Source organism: Rhinoderma darwinii, chromosome 4, assembly GCF_050947455.1.
Source record: "Rhinoderma darwinii isolate aRhiDar2 chromosome 4, aRhiDar2.hap1, whole genome shotgun sequence".
Lineage (NCBI taxonomy): Eukaryota > Metazoa > Chordata > Amphibia > Anura > Rhinodermatidae > Rhinoderma > Rhinoderma darwinii.
Genome location: NC_134690.1, coordinates 175252275 through 175268523, shown reverse-complemented (window position 1 = coordinate 175268523; position 16249 = coordinate 175252275).

Here is a 16249-nt window from a genome sequence, read left to right as displayed (position 1 = left end):
CACTCGGTATAGTTAGATAATATCCTGTTTAGTTAGTGCTCAGACGAGCAGGATTTCTTTTGTATTTTGCCTTGTTGTACAAGAGGCTGTTTCTTTGACAAGAATAAAAACACAGGCAAAGCCCTGTTATGACTTTTAATGCATGGTGTCCCTGTCTCTGGCTACAAAGAAACCGCTGTACCAACCTCTCCTGATGCTAAACCCTCACAAAACGTACAGACAGAATTTCATCATTAGAGAGGCTCTGTCACCAGATTCTCAAATCCCCATCTCCTATTGCATGTGATCGGCGCTGCAATGTAGATAACAGTAACTTTTTTATTTTTTTTAAAACGTTCATTTTTGGCCAAGTTATGAGCTATTTTATATATATATGCAAATGAGGTTTGAAATGGACAACTGGGCGTTTTTTTTTTCGTTATGTCCAACTGGGCGTGTATTGTGTTTTTAACTGGGCGTGTTTACGTGTATGACACTGACCAATCAGTGACCAGTCAGCATCATACACTCCTCTACATTTATTTACACAGCAGCGATGTGCAGCCACATAAACAGAGATTAACGTTAATCAAGTGTCCTGATAATGAATACACATGAAATCCAGCCTGGACGTCATGTGTATTCAGAATCCTGACACTTCTGACTCTTTTCTTTGAGATTTCTAGCAAGGGAAACGAAATCTCGCGAGATTACGGAGGTAAACGAGATTTCATTTCACTTGCTGGAAATCTCACAGAAAAGATTCAGAAGTGTCAGGATTCTGAATACACATGACGTCCATCGCTGCTGTGTAAATGAATGTAGAGGAGTGTATGATGCTGACTGGTCACTGATTGGTCAGCGTCATACACGTAAACACGCCAGTTAAAAACAAAATACACGCCCAGTTGGACATAACGAAGAAAAAAAAAACCGCTCAGTTGTCCATTTCAAACCTCATTTGCATATATATATATAAAATAGCTCATAACTTGGCCAAAAATGAACGTTTTTAAAAAAAACAAAAAACGTTACTGTTATCTACATTGCAGCGCCGATCACATGCAATAGGAGATAGGGATTTGAGAATCTGGTGACAGAGCCTCTTTAAATGGGAGGAAATATGGGGGACTTTTATATTATTGCTTGGCTATATGATTTGTTATATGTATTAAGCTAACTGCTAATATTGTCTAGGTTTAGGTCTACTTATTTTGGACTTTAATAAAATATATATATAAAAAAAAAAAAAAAAAAAAGTCTAGGGAGGAGATTAAACATAAAAACTGAGAGGCATACTGTATGAGGAAGTCGGGGTGTCAATTCTCATGTTAAAGTCACCCATAATTAATGTAGGCATTTCTCAGGATAGGAAATGAGGAAACCAGAAACGGATAAGGTGATCCCGGGGGGCAGTAGACAACCGCCAGGGGAGAATGGGTGGAAGAGTCTGAGGGTGTAGATTTTAAGAGAGGGGAATGTTAGTGATGGTACCGGGGAAATGATCCAGCAGTGTGAGGAAAAAAAAAAGTATGCCTACTCCTCCACTCTGCCTGTTCTCAGGTCTGTGGGTTTGAGAAAAGAATACGGGAGAGCAAGAGAGAAATAAGCTAGGAATTCAGATGAATTTGCTGCACACAGACCTAGCGTTCCATAGCGCACAGTTAAGGCCTTATTCACACGAACGTGTTATACGGGTGTGATTTTCACGCGCGTTGCACGGACCTATGTTAGTGAATGGGGCCGTTCAGACTGTCAGTGATTTTCACGCAGCGTATGTGCGCTGCGTAAAACTCACAACATGTCCTATACTTGCCCGTGTTTCGCGCAGCATGCCCCCATTGAAGTCAATGGGTGCGTGCAATTCGCGCACGGCATACGGAAGCACTCCCGGGTGCCGTGCATGATTCGCGCTACAGCTGATAAAGAAGAGAGAGGAAACATAAAATCCCATCCTTCTACTGTGTCATCACATAAAAAGGGAGTGTCATGATGATGCCGGCTGCATGAAAATCACACAACCACGCACCATATACACATGTTACAGTGAACTTTTGCGTGCGCAAAACGGACACGTTCGTGTGAATAAGGCCTAAGAGTGACAGGAGAAGACATACAACAAATATTAATCAAATTAGAAGAGTTTCTTTTCATTGCATGTAAGAAGTTGAAGTTAGCAGTAAAAAAAAAGGAGGACGATGGTAAGAAGTGAGGTCTCCTGCAGCTAATAGCAGTAGAATAAAGAGAGATAGTACATGGTTCAGTGATTTATAAGACAGACTATATTATTGGACAGTGGGACAAGATTGTTTAAGGTGATTTAAGAAAGTGAATAGTGCATTTGAGCTGTACACGGGCATGGAAAGGAGAGCGGGACTGATGTGAATGGAATACACCAATAAGTTCTATATACCTCAAAATGCTGCCAACTAAGACCACAAACCTCCTAAAGCTACATCGAAGAAAAAACTAAAGTAATGATTCTCAGAATGCAGTAACATAAAACATTTTTTTCTATAAAACATGCTTTTATTGTGCAAAAGTACTAAAACATAAAAAAATACTACACATTTGATATTTAACATTTTATTTACACCGAACTGCGTAAAAAAAACAGACAGAAGTGCTATTTATTTTCCATTCCCCCCCCAAAAAAAATGTTTTTATAAAAAGTTAATCAATAAATTATATGCATTATAACTCATCCTGCAAAACACAAGCCCTCATACACCTACATTAATGCGAAAATACAAAATGTATGGCTCTTGGAATGCAGCGTTGAGAAAAGTCGCTGCATCCTGAAAGCCCAAAGTAGGCAAGTCCTTAACCCCTTCCCAACATTTGATGTACCCATATGCCAAAGTCGGGTAGGGGAAGTATGGAACAGGCTCACGGATGTTACAGCCGACACTTCAGAGTAACGAGCGTTCCCGCTAGTTTAACTCGTTAAATGCCGTGGTGAATAGCGACTGCAGCACGTAAATCGTTAAAATGAGGGGGGCGACCCCCTCTAACAGCTCATTGCGCCCCCGGCAATGCAATATCGGGGGTGGCGATGGTTGCTTTGGCTGCTATGGCCTCCAGGTGCACCATCTTTGTGCTCCTATTAAGCCCTGCCTCTGGCAGGTCTTAATAGAAGCCTGTCAGAATCACGCTATACTGCAATACATTATTATTATTATTAGTATTGCAGTATATCATGCAAGCAATCTAACGATCGCTGGTTAAAGTCCCCTAGGGGGACTAATAAAAAAAAAAAAAAATAACTATTTGTAAAATAAAGTTGTGTTTTTATGTAAAAAATAAATAATTAAAAGTTAACAAAAAAAAAAACCTTTTCCCATTTCCCCCCTAGAGAATTGTAAAAAATAAATAAACATAATTGGTATTGCCGCGTCCGTAAAAGTCTGAACTATAACAATATATCATTTAACCTGCACGGTGAACGGCGTAAAAAAAAAAAATTGTAACCGCCAGAATCTCTATTTTGGTCACCTCATCTCCCACAGAAAACGAAATAAAAAAATGATCAAAACGTCGCATGTACCCCAAAATGGTATCATTAAAAACAGCTTATTCTGCAAAAAATGAGCCCTCATAGCACTTAATCGACAGAAAAATAAAAAAAAGTTATGGCTCTCGGCAGGGGCATAGCTAAAGGCTCATGGGCCCCGATGCAAAAGTTCTTATTGGGCCCCCCCCCCGCAAACTTATCATGGCCGACGGTCCGCAGCTTTCAGCTGCATCGCTGGGTCTCCAAAGTGACCCAACAATGCGCACTAGCAGCCGGGGGCGTCACTAAGGACTTAAAATGTCAGGGGAAATAGCCCCAATATATATGTGTCCGCCCAAAAAAAACTGTGTGTATAGGAGACAGCATAGCATATCTATAGCACTACGACCCTATTAACTATGGATAGGATTAGATACAGTGGCTCAGCAGACAGTATCACACATGATAGGATTAGATACAGTGGCTCAGCAGACAGTATCACACATGATAGGATTAGATACACGGCTCAGCAGACAGTATCACACATGATCGGATTAGATACAGTGGCTCAGCAGACAGTATCACACATGATAGGATTAGATACACAGCTCAGCAGACAGTATCACACATGATTGGATTAGATACAGTGGCTCAGCAGACAGCATCACACATGATTGGATTAGATACAGGGCTCAGCTCGCTGACATTGCGGCTCCAGCGCTGGACCCAGGAAAGGTAAGAATAATAATTTTGCGTCTTTATGTGTTCCTGATTATTTTTGTGTGTTTGTGTTTTTTTACAGGTTCGGTTATTGGACTTCGGATACGAGGACTTCAATGACGGCGGTTTTTTATTCTCAATAAAATGGTTAATGAGGGTTGTGTTTTTTTATTTCAATAAAATATTTTTTCTATGTGCTTGTATCTTTTTAAACTTTATTATCACCGCCTTAGTAATGGCCGCTGGCTGATTGACAACCTCCATTACTAAGGCGGAGCTGAATGTTAGCAGGTGCAGAGGCCAACACTAACCCCCATTACTACCCCGGTACGCACCGCCACCAGGGGTGCTGGGAAGAGCCGGGTACGAACCAGTAACCGACCATCTGTAGTGACGGGCAGGCACCGGGGTGGCCGCAGGCTGGTAGTATTAGGCTGGGGAAGGCCAAAAACAGTGGCCCTTCCCACCCTGGTAATGCTGCCTGCTGCTGCTCTGTTGTATCTGGCTGGTTATGAAAATTGGGGGGGACCCCACATCGTTCTTTCCAATTATTATTATTTATTTATTTTTTTTAAATGACGTGGGGTCCCCCCCATTTTTCATAACCAGCCAGATACAATAAAGCAGCAGCAGCCGCCTAGCATCACCAGGGTGGGAATGGCCACTGTTTTTGGCCTTTCCCCTCCTGATAATACCAGCCTGCGGCCACCCCAGTGCCCGACCATCTCTACAGATGGTCAGGTACTGGATGGTACCCGGCTCTTCCCAGCACCCCTGGTGGCGTTGGGTACCTGGGTAATAAAGGGGGTTAGTGTTAGCCTCTGTACCGGCTCACACTAAGCCCCGCCTTAGCAACGGACGCTGTCAATCAGCCAGCAGCCATTACTAAGGCGGTAGTAATATAGTTTTAAAAAAAACAGACATAGAAAAAATATTTTATTGAAATAAAAAAAAAAAACACACAGCCCTCATTAACCATTTTATTGATAATATTAAAAAAAAGCCGTCATAGAAGTAGTCCTGGAATCCGACGTAGTCCAACGACCGAACCTGTAAGAAAACACACAAAAAAACTATTAGTAACAAATGTGTTAGGCTTAGATACAGGGCCCATGTGTGATACTGTCTGTGGGACCCTGTATCTAAGCCTACCACAAGGTAGGCTTAGATATAGGGTCCAGCAGACAGTCATTTTATACAGTATAAGATTACTGTGTGCTGGGGCCCTGTATCTAAACCTACAGTGTGGTAGGATTAAATACAGGGCCCATCAAACAGGATCACACATGGGCCATATATCTAAGCCTACCAGGTGATTGGCTTAGATACAGGGCCCAGCTGACAGGATCACACAATCTGTGATTCTGTCTCATGGGCCTTCTAAGCCTGCTACATCGTAGGCTTAAAGGGGTTATGCAGTCCCTAAACATTGATGGCCTATCCTCAGGATAGGCCATCAATAGCTGATGTGTCGGGGTCAGTCTCCCGGGACCCGCCAATCAGCTGTTATGAAGGGGCCGCAGCACTCGTACGAGAGATTAGCTTCCCCTTCATTTCGCTACTCGCTCACACTGTGAATCGCCGACACCGAAGTGACCGGAATGAAGGGGAAGCAGCTCTCGTACGAGTGCTGCGGCCACTTCAAAACAGCTGATTGGCGGGTCCCGGGAGTTGGACCCCGCCAGTCAGGGCTAATCTTACCTTCCTCTTTAGCCGCAGCGGAGGTCCTGTCCTCTCGATGTTGTGTGCGGCGTATAGCGCTGTGACGTCATGCGCTGCGCACAGCACTTGACGTCAGGACCTCCGCTGCGATCTGGAACCAGGAAGGTAAGTACAGTCTGTTACTATAGTAACAGGGGCCCGCGGCCCGAGTTACTATAGTAACTTTTTATTGATGTGGTGCGGGGGGCTGTGGGCCCCCCTGGCTTCGGTGCCCGGTCGCAATTGCGACCGCTGCGACCCCTATAGCTACGCCAGTGGCTCTCGGAATTTGGCGACACAAAATAAATTTTATTTTTTACACTTAGGATTTTACTTGTAAAAGTAGTAAAATATAGAAAAAAACAATATATATTTGGTATCACTGTAATCGTATTGACCCACAGAATAAAGTGAACATGTTTTATTTGCACAGTGAATTCCGTAAAAATGACACGCAAAAAACAATGGAGGAATCGCTGTTTTTTTCATTTTCTACTCCACAAATATTTTTTTCCCAGTTTCCCAGTACATTATATGGCACAAGAAATGGTGCTATAAAAAACTACAACTCGTCCCGCAAAAATCAACCCCTCAGAGGACTAGAATCGACGGAAAAAAAAAAAGTTATAGTTTTTGGAAGGTAGGGAGGAAAAAACGAAAATGAAAATCTGAAAAAGGGCTTGGGCGGGAAGGGGTTAAAGGGGTATTCCCAAAGTCATAAATGATCACCTATCCACAAGAGAAGTGTTAATATTATGATCGATGGGGGCTCCGAACCCCGTTCCTGCTCACTGCTTAACCGCAGGGAGGATGACATTGAATGGAGCGGCGGTCAAGCATGCGGGCTGCCGCTCCATTCAATGTCTATGGGACTGAAGGAAACAGGCTGTTTCTGTCATTCTTAAAGACAGTGAATTAAGTGGCGGGGTGCAGTATGGAGGATCTGTGGGTTCCGGACCCCTGTTACCATGACCTGTGGAGTTCCCAGCAATAGTACCCCCAGCGATTGCAAAATTATCACCTATCCTGTGGATAGGTGATCATTTATGACTTTGGGAACATCCCTTTAAGAGGTTAAGGCTTTATGTGGCGCACATACCAAAAGTTTTTGCTCTGTAAAAAGCGAATTATGTGGACAGTAACATAAATGTTTCGGTATTTGTATATACAATCACACAACAACAGATGTGTCGCCTACTTCTGTCTGTTCTTTTCCAAAGTAATACAGGGATTTAAAAATAAAAAATAAATAAAAAGTGTTCAAAGAAACGTAAAGCCTAATAAAATCAATGGCAATTTTCTCCAACTTTCTCTATTATCTGCTGTAAGTGTTGAAGTTTATTCGCACATAAATGTTAATTATTATTCAACAGCTTTCCAGAGTTGCTTGTTAGCCATTATTCCCCTGCCCATTTCAAACTACAGTAATGGTTATAGGCAATTCCGCATAGCTTTTCATTAAAATTCATTTACTGCTTACTGCAATCTCTTAAGATTGTCCTACTGTTGTATTTCAGCATAAAACCACCAGGAAAGTCAGATCCTAGGAATTTGCAAAACCAAAGAAATCGATAGTAAAAAATATACTTGTAAAAAACAAAAATGTACGGTTATTACATTAAGTTACTTCAATTAAAGTGTCTGCACAGTCGTATGTATTTATTATACAGTGAGGATGACCGGGATCTCTCTGCAGCTCCATTGCAGGATATAGGACGGCTCAAGGCATGCACAGAACCCCTGGAACCTTTCTACAGAGCTACACACAGCATGAACAGCAATCTATCATAACCGCAGGAGTCAATGACCAGCTCTAAACCAATTTAACTATTGAAGTGTATAACGGTTCTCACCGGTTTGTTTGTGGATCCTGTGTGTCGTCTGGGAGATGGTGCTTGGAACCCAGGGCAATGTTTGGCACAGCGGGTAGAGGCGGTCGGATTTTAGGCAGAAGTCAGAACAGGCAGCAGACGTCGTATCGAGTATGGATGGCAATAGGTCGAGGCAGGCAGCAGGCGGCGTAACGGGTATGGATAGCAATAGGTCAAGGCAGGCGGCAGGCAAGGATAGTCAAGTTCAGGCAGAGGTCAACAACAGGAAATCCAGACAAAGGCAGAAGGGAAGGAAACTGAGAACCAGTATAGGGAAACTCACGGGGAACTTGGTTGAACAAGCATGGATGAAAGGAAGGAGGATCCTTAAATAGGAAGTTTTATGAATTAAGGCGCACGCTGGCCCTTTAAGACAGAACGAGTCAGCGCGCGCACCCTCTAGTGACTGCAGTAGCACATCGAGGATGACGGCCGCGGAGGGAGGTAAGGGATGCACTTACCTGACGCCGCCCAGGGCCAGCAGAGCGTCCGGATCTGGTAAGTGGAGCTCGGGATGAGCATGAGGTAATGGAGGGTGCAGGAACCGGAGCAGAGGCCGTGGGGAAGATGGGGAATGGTGCGGCAGCTGTTACAGAACCCCCCTTTACGCCCCCTCTTTTTTGGCTTGCTTGGAAACCTACGTTCAAAGTCCTTGATGAGAGCTGGGGCGTTGACATTCTCCACAGGCTCCCATGATCTCTCCTCAGGACCATAATCTTTCCAGTCCACTAGGTACCATAATCTCCCCCGTGTTCGTTTGACATCCTTTAATCTCAAATTGGGAATCAGCCGCAGGAGCAGGATGGACAGGATTTTTTTTTTTTAATCGGTTGAGTATAGTGGGTTTCAGCAGAGTAATGTGGAAGGAATTAGGGATTTCCAGAGACTGAGGAAGGCGAAGTCTGAAAGTTACTGGATTGATTCGTTTTCTCATAAGGACCCAGAAACCGAGGAGCTAGCTTGTAACAAGGGGTTTTCAGACGTATGTACCGGGTCGACAGCCAGACTTTAGCCCCAGGATGGAGCTGCGGCGGTATCCTGCGTCTTCTCTCCACGTCTCTTAAACCTGGTTACGGCTTTGTGGATGGAGTCCTTGGCCTTCTGCCATTTCCGTACAAAGTCACGAGGGACCATGTTAGCAGCTGGAACCTCAGAAGGCGCAGAGACTGGTAGGGGAATACCTGGGTGCTGGCCATACACCAAGAAGAAAGGAGAAGAGCGGGTAGATTCCCCCGTATGTTTGTTGTAGGCAAATTCGGCCCATGGAAGTAGACTTGCCCAGTCGACTTGTCATGGAGAGACAAAATTCCTCTACTTGACCATTGGATTGAGGATGGTAAGCAGAAGAGAAGTCTAGTTTGACCTCCAGCAGTTTGCACAAGGCTTTCCAGAACCTGGATGTGAACTGTACTCCTGTCAGAAACAATATGCTTAGGAAGACCATGAAGGCGAAAGATGTGATTGATAAACAGCGTTGCCAGTCGGGAAGATGACGGAAGGCCTGAGAGGGATACGAAGTGCGCCATCTTGGAAAAGCGATCCACTACAACCCAGATCACAGTACACCCAGCAGAACTAGGCAGATCGGTGATGAAGTCCATGGCAATGTGCAACCAGGGAGAGTAAGGCACGGGTAGAGGATGCAAAAGGCCAGCAGGTCTTAAATGGGAGACTTTATTCTGAGAGCAGGTGGAGCAGGCTGAAACAAAGTCTTTAGTGTCTTGGAACATGGAAGGCCACCAGTACTGACGGCCAATCAAATTGAGAGTCTTTATGATGTCAGGGTGCCCAGAAACCCTAGAGGCATGACCCCAGCGAAGAACACAATCCCTTTGTTTAGGGGGTATATAGGTCTTTCCTCTGAGAATGTGTACCACTTCAGCTGGAGCAGCGATCATAATACTTTTATGATCTATAATAAATTGAGGTCTGGGCTCTTGGTATGTGGGGTCAAAACAGCGAGATAAAGTGTCAGCCTTGGTATTCTTTCCAGCGGGTCTGTAGTGACGCTGAAAATCAAATCTGGAGAAGAATAATGCCCACCGAGCTTGATGAGAATTTAGGTGTTGAGCAGTCTGCAAGTATAGGAGGTTCTTATGATCTGTGTAGATGATGATAGGATGCCGTGCACTCTCAAGCAAATGTTTCCATTCCTCCAGGGCCAATTTAATAGCTAAAAGTTCTTTATCTCCAATACCATAATTTTTTTCAGCGGATGTGAATGATTTGGAGAAAAAAAACACAGGCCACCAGTCTCCCTCTACAAGTCTTTTGTGAAAGAATAGCTCTGACTCCCACAGATGAAGCATCAACCTCCAGAACAAAGGGTTTGGTGGAATCCAGTCTATGTAGGACTGAAGCAGAAGAGAAGGCAATTTTAAGGGCTTGGAATGTGGCTTCAGCCTCCGTGGTCCTATCTATGGCATTAACCCCCTTTTGGTCAGTGCAGAAATAGGAGCTGTCAGAGGAGAAATGAGGAATAAACTGGCGGTAATAATTGCGGATCCCAGCAGGCGTTGGACAGCTTTGAGTCCTTGCGGACGAGGCCAGTTGAGAATTGAAGATAGCTTGGCTGGATCCATTTGAAGTCCCTGGTCGGAAATGACATACCCCAAGAAAGGCAGGCTGGTTTTTTCGAAGAGGCATTTCTCTAGTTTGGCAAACAGAGTTCTCTCGCAGACGCTGTAACACTTGGCGCACATGCACACGAGGAGTTTGAATATTGGGAGAAAAGATTAAAATGTCATCTAGGTATACCACCACACTGCTGTACAACAGATCCCTAAAAATGTCATTAACAAAAGCCTGGAAAACCGCAGGGGCATTACAAAGTCCAAAGGGCATGACTAGGTATTCAAAATGCCCATCACGAGTGTTGAATGCAGTTTTCCATTAGTCTCCCTCGCGGATACGGATGAGGTTATAAGCTCCACGAAGGTCTAGTTTGGTGAAAACTCTCGCCCCCTGTAGGCGGTCAAAGAGTTCTGAGATCAATGGTAACGGGGATACTTGATCTTTAGCGTGAAATTATTCAATCATCGGTAATCAATACAAGGACGCAGGGAGCAGTCTTTTTTTCCCCACAAAGAAAAACCCTGCGACAGCAGGAGAGGAGGACTTACGGATGAATCCTTTCTCTAGATTTTCTTGGATATACCGAGACATGGCCTCCGCCTCGGGCAAAGACTAAGGGTAGACTACCCCTGGGAGGAGTGGCGTTGGGGACCAGGTCAATGGCACAGTCGTATGGCCTGTGAGGATGCAGCGATTCAGCTTGTTGTTTACAGAAGACATCAGAGAAGCTTTTGTATGGAGTAGGAAGTCCTGCTGAGTTAGGTTCTGTACACTGAGTCATGGGTGGGGGAATAGATTGTAGACAATGTCAGTAAAATAAGTCACTCCAGCGGGTAATTTGACCTCCAGTCCAGTCAATAACAGGAGAGTTTTTCTGCAACCACAGTAGACCCAGTAGCAAAAGTTTCAGAGAGTTCTTTGAAGCATAGAAGGTATTACGTTCATGGTGCAGCGCCCCTGTTAACAAGAGAATGGGCTCGGAGACGAGATAGTCTCCTGTAGAAGCCTCCCATCCACAGAAGCAATGGACAAAGGTTCGGTTAGATTTTGCACTGGGATTTGGTAGCGATTTACCAAGGACTGGCATAGAAAATTCCCAGCGGATCCGGAATCTAGGAAGGCTTGAACGCAGAAAGTGGTTCCTGCAAAGGACAGTTTTGCTGGTATGGTCATCTTCTGAGGGGAAGGTATTCCACCTAGGGTAGCCTCTCCTACTTGCCCTAGGCGTTGGAGTTTTCCGGCCTCACTGGACAGTCCTTGAGGAATTGCGTTTTACCACCACAATACAAACATAAATTCAACTTGCATCTATTCTGGCGCTCCTCAGGCATGAGTCTTGTTCTCTCCACCTGCATGGGTTCATCCGACCAAGAGGAAGATGAGGCCAGAAGAGGCCTTTGGAAGGTTGGTGTCCGATTGCCTCGAGCAGATTCTTGTGGTCTCTCACGGAAACGTATATCTATTCGATTAGCAAGAGTAATCAAGTCATCCAAGGACGGTGGAAGGTCTTGGCCAGCAAGTTTATCCTTGATTCGGCCCGCCAGACACTCCCAGAAGGTAGATACCAAAGCCTCATTATTCCACTGGAGTTCTGTAGCCAGGGTGCGAAATTGAATGGCGTATTAGCCTACAGTGGAGGTCCCTTGCCAGAGCTTGAGAAGAGCGGAAGCTGCAGAAGAGGCTCGATCCGGTTCTTCAAACACCATTTTAAAAGTGGAGAGAAGGTTCTGAATGTTGTACATGATGGGGTTGTTTCTCTCCCACAAGGGCGATGGATGCCCAAGCCAGCACTTCACCAGAGAGCAGGGACAGGATGTAGGTCACCTTAGCCAGGTCTGAGGAAAAATGATGCGCCATGACTTCGAAATGGATGGTGCATTGATTAACAAATCCACTTCAGGTCTTGGGGTCTCCCTCATAGCGGGCAGGCGTAGGTAACTGTAGTCCTGGACTGTAGACAGGGGCTTGCTGTGGTGGTGGTGGTATCGGAGGCGCCAGTTTGTTCAAACGAGTGGACACATTTTGCAGTACCTGAAAAAGCTGATCTTGGCGGACTCATTGTCTAGAAAGCTCCTGAGCCATATCAGCCGTGTCAGGCAGGGCTGTGTCAAGGGGATCCATGGCTTGTTCAAACTATAACGGTTCTCACCGGTTTGTTTGTGGATCCTCTGTGTCGTCTGGGATATGGTGCTTGGAACCCAGGGCAACGCTTTGCACAGCGGGTAGAGGCGGTCGGATGGTAGGCAGAAGTCAGGACAGGCAGCAGACGTCGTATTGGGTATGGATGGCAATAGGTTGAGGCAGGTGTCAGGCGGCGTAACGGGTATGGATCGCAATGGGTCAAGGCAGGTGGCAGGCAAAGATAGTCAAGTTCAGGCAGAGGTCATCAACAGGAAATCCAGACAAAGGCAGAAGGGAAGGAAACGGAGAACCAAGGTACAGGGAAACTCACGGGGAACTTGGTTGAACAAACATGGATGAAAGGAAGGAGGATGCTTAAATAGGAAGTCTTTTGAATTAAGGCACGCGCTGGCCCTTTAAGACAGAACGAGTCAGCGCGCGCGCCCCCTAGTGACTGCAGCCGCACAGAGGATGACGGCCACAGAGGGAGGTAAGGGATGCACTTACCCGACGCCGCCCAGGGCCAGCAGAGAGTCCAGATCTGGTAAGTGGAGCTCGAAATGAGCATGAGGTAATGGAGAGCGCAGGAACCAGAGCAGAGGCCTTGGTGAAGACTGGGAACGGCGCGGCAGCCTTTAAAAAGTGCTTGGCCAAGTTGAACATTATATATATATATATATATATATATATATATATATATATATATATATATTCACTAACAAATCACATTTAAGCCTGCAAAAATCAAGCAAACTAATACACAGAACTGAAGACAATTTAGGTCATGTACATGTAAATTAAAATTGAAAGTATATCTTGATAAAGCAGATGAAAATCACAAAAAGCTAGTTTGAAGTTTATATGCTGGTAACAACAAATGTTAAGTGTAACAACCAATTTGATATTTGTAACCATTGCCTTAAGATATTTCCAGATTCTGCATATGTTGGAAAGTGCCAAAACAACTAGTCCCATACGAAGGTACACTATGGCCAAAAGTAAGTGGACACCTGACCATCACACCTACGTGTGTGGACAAATATGGATGTGGGCCCCCTTTAGCGGCTAGAACAACCTTTACTTTTCTGTGAAGGCTTTCCACGATATTTTGGAGTTTGTCTGTGGAAATTTATGACCATTCAGCCAAAAGAGCATTTGTATGATCAGGAACTGATATTTGACTGTAAGTTCTGGCTTGTAATCAGCAATCCAATTAATCTCAGAGGCATTTGTTTGGGGTGAAGTCAGTGCTCTGTGTAGGTCAATAGACTTCCTCCACACCAAACGTTTACAAAAGGTCTTTATGGACCACTCGTTTTGCACAGGGGCATAATTATGCTGGAACAGGAAAAGGACTTCCCGAAACGGTTGCCACAAAGTTGGAAACATAACATTGACTAAAATTTATTTGTATGCTATACCATTAACATTACCCTTCACTAGAAATAAGGGGCCTAGTGCAAACACTGAAAAACAGACCCAGAACATTATCCCTCCCCACCAAATATTGCAGTAGGAACTATGCATTCCAGTAGGTAGAGTTCTCCTGGCATCCGCCAAACACAGATTAGTCAGCGTGCCACACGGTAAAACATGATTCATCACTCTAGAGAACATATTTCCATTGCTCCGGAGTGCTGTGACTGCGTGCTTTACACCGCTTTAGCTGATGCTTTACATTGTGAGCTTAGGATTGTTTGCAGCTGCTCCACCATGGAAACCCATTTCATGAAGCTCCCAGTACATTTCTCATGCTGATGTCACTTCCAGCAGATGTTTTGGAACTCTGTAGTGTGATGCAACAGAGGATAGGCGATCATTGATTTTATGCACCTGTTTACAATGGGTCTGGTTGAAACACCTGAACTCAAATCAGAAGGGGTATTCCACTTACTTTTGGTCATATAGTGTATTTATGTATATGAACGGATCTGATCTCTAGAAGTGTTCTAAAAGTGGCCAGACACCGTGAGATCAGGAGTGTACATCGAGAAATGTTCAAAATGGACCCCCTTATAGTGCTGGGTAATGTCAACTAGAACAGAAGAGCCTGATGCCTGTTTGCCCTGTTGATCCCCTTTTCATGATCCTTGTTGAGGTTTCCCCATCCCTGTTTGTTAATATTGCAATGCCCATGGAGGAGAGAGCCCTTCACAGGTTCTCAAAACCACAAAAAAAGGCCATACTTACTAAGTGGGTGGGTGAAAACTCGTTCCCAGCAGGACGCAGACAGGTCAAAAAATGCTGCAGAAGGAGGGTGCATTAAATAGTGATAGCCACTCCCACAAGTCTTGAGGGGAGTGGCGATCACTATTTAATGCACCCTCCTTCTGCAGCATTTTTTGACCTGTCTGTGTCCTGCTGGGAACGGGTTTTCACCCACCCACTTAGTAAGTATGGCCTTTTTTGTGGTTTTGAAGTTATCTATGTCCCATTTTTTTCTGCTGGTGTCTTCACAGATTCTCAAGACTGAATAGGAAAGAAAAAGGAACCAGCTTTGACAGGTGCCCTATCTCTCCAGGGGCCCCATAGCAGATGCCTCTATGGTATATACGCAATGAGATCATCAAGACATTGGTGGTAGCATCACACCATGTATAGCCAGCATAATTAATCCTAAATAAAGTTAGAAATTCATTTTCTCAGAAAAGTTACACTTCTCTTGGGAGCATCTGTAGCAGATGCAGCACTCTGCTAAAATTGTCTTTATTACGCAGTTGAGACAAAACTTGGCAGTACATTTTCTTGAATTGATATGTCACGATTCAAACACATTTTAACAAAATTGGGATTTTTTTTTCTTACTTCTAAAAAAAAGTAAGTATTTTAAGTATTTCAGTGGGAGTAATATGTATATGTAAGGAAAACATCATTTTGAATGTTATATGAAACTGGAAATAATGCCAGAAAGTAGATAATACAAAATGTAAATTATTTAATTGAAAAATGTAAGACACCTGCTTTTGCACTTTCAACACAGGGTGTAAAATTAGAGCTCAGATCAGCAAGCAAAGATTTTAGCCTAAGCTTTCACACTACATTCGTGTGAATCTTTCTCCCGAATGGCGTCTTTCATCAAAAGTGGAAACATATCCTAGTACAAAGGAGGAGGCGGAAATTAAAGGTTTATAATATAAATGTCTCCCTTTCATTAACATTTCAACCCAATACAATACCAGGGTCTTTGTCATGGTTGACAAAGACCATACTATTGTATCGGGGAAATTGTTGTTGCTTATCTGGATGCTGTTCTGGGCACAATAAGGGAATTATCAATTATTTTTTTTAAACAAGGATGCCGTCGTCATGTCATAGGGTCTGTTGTTAATGAGACTGTCAGGAGCCCTTCAGAGGATGCCTAGTCACCAAGGGATTTGATGTGGGGCTTAAGCGGGCAGTGAAGACTAAGGGGTCCCCAGGGAGTTCACCCTTTAACCCCTATACAGGAATCTGGGCAGCATACTTCTATTTGGAGTTTAATGGCTCTAATTTTATTATTTGATGTGCTAGCGAAGGGATCTTTGACGGGCTTTTTTCATGAACAATGCAGGTTTATTTTATTTCTATACACAATTTTAGCTTTTTTTTATCATTTTCAGGCTTAAAACTTGAAAAAAAGTAGTAGTACAAAAACGCTAGTATCTAATTTTTACCTAACTTATTTTAAATAGTATAGTATTGCCCTAAAATGGAGTTATTAGTGTTAATCATGGTCTACCGTAAGTTTTGATGTATTACACGTCTGTTTTAAGGGAGTTGGGTCTCGGCTAGTTATACAACAGCGATTAGC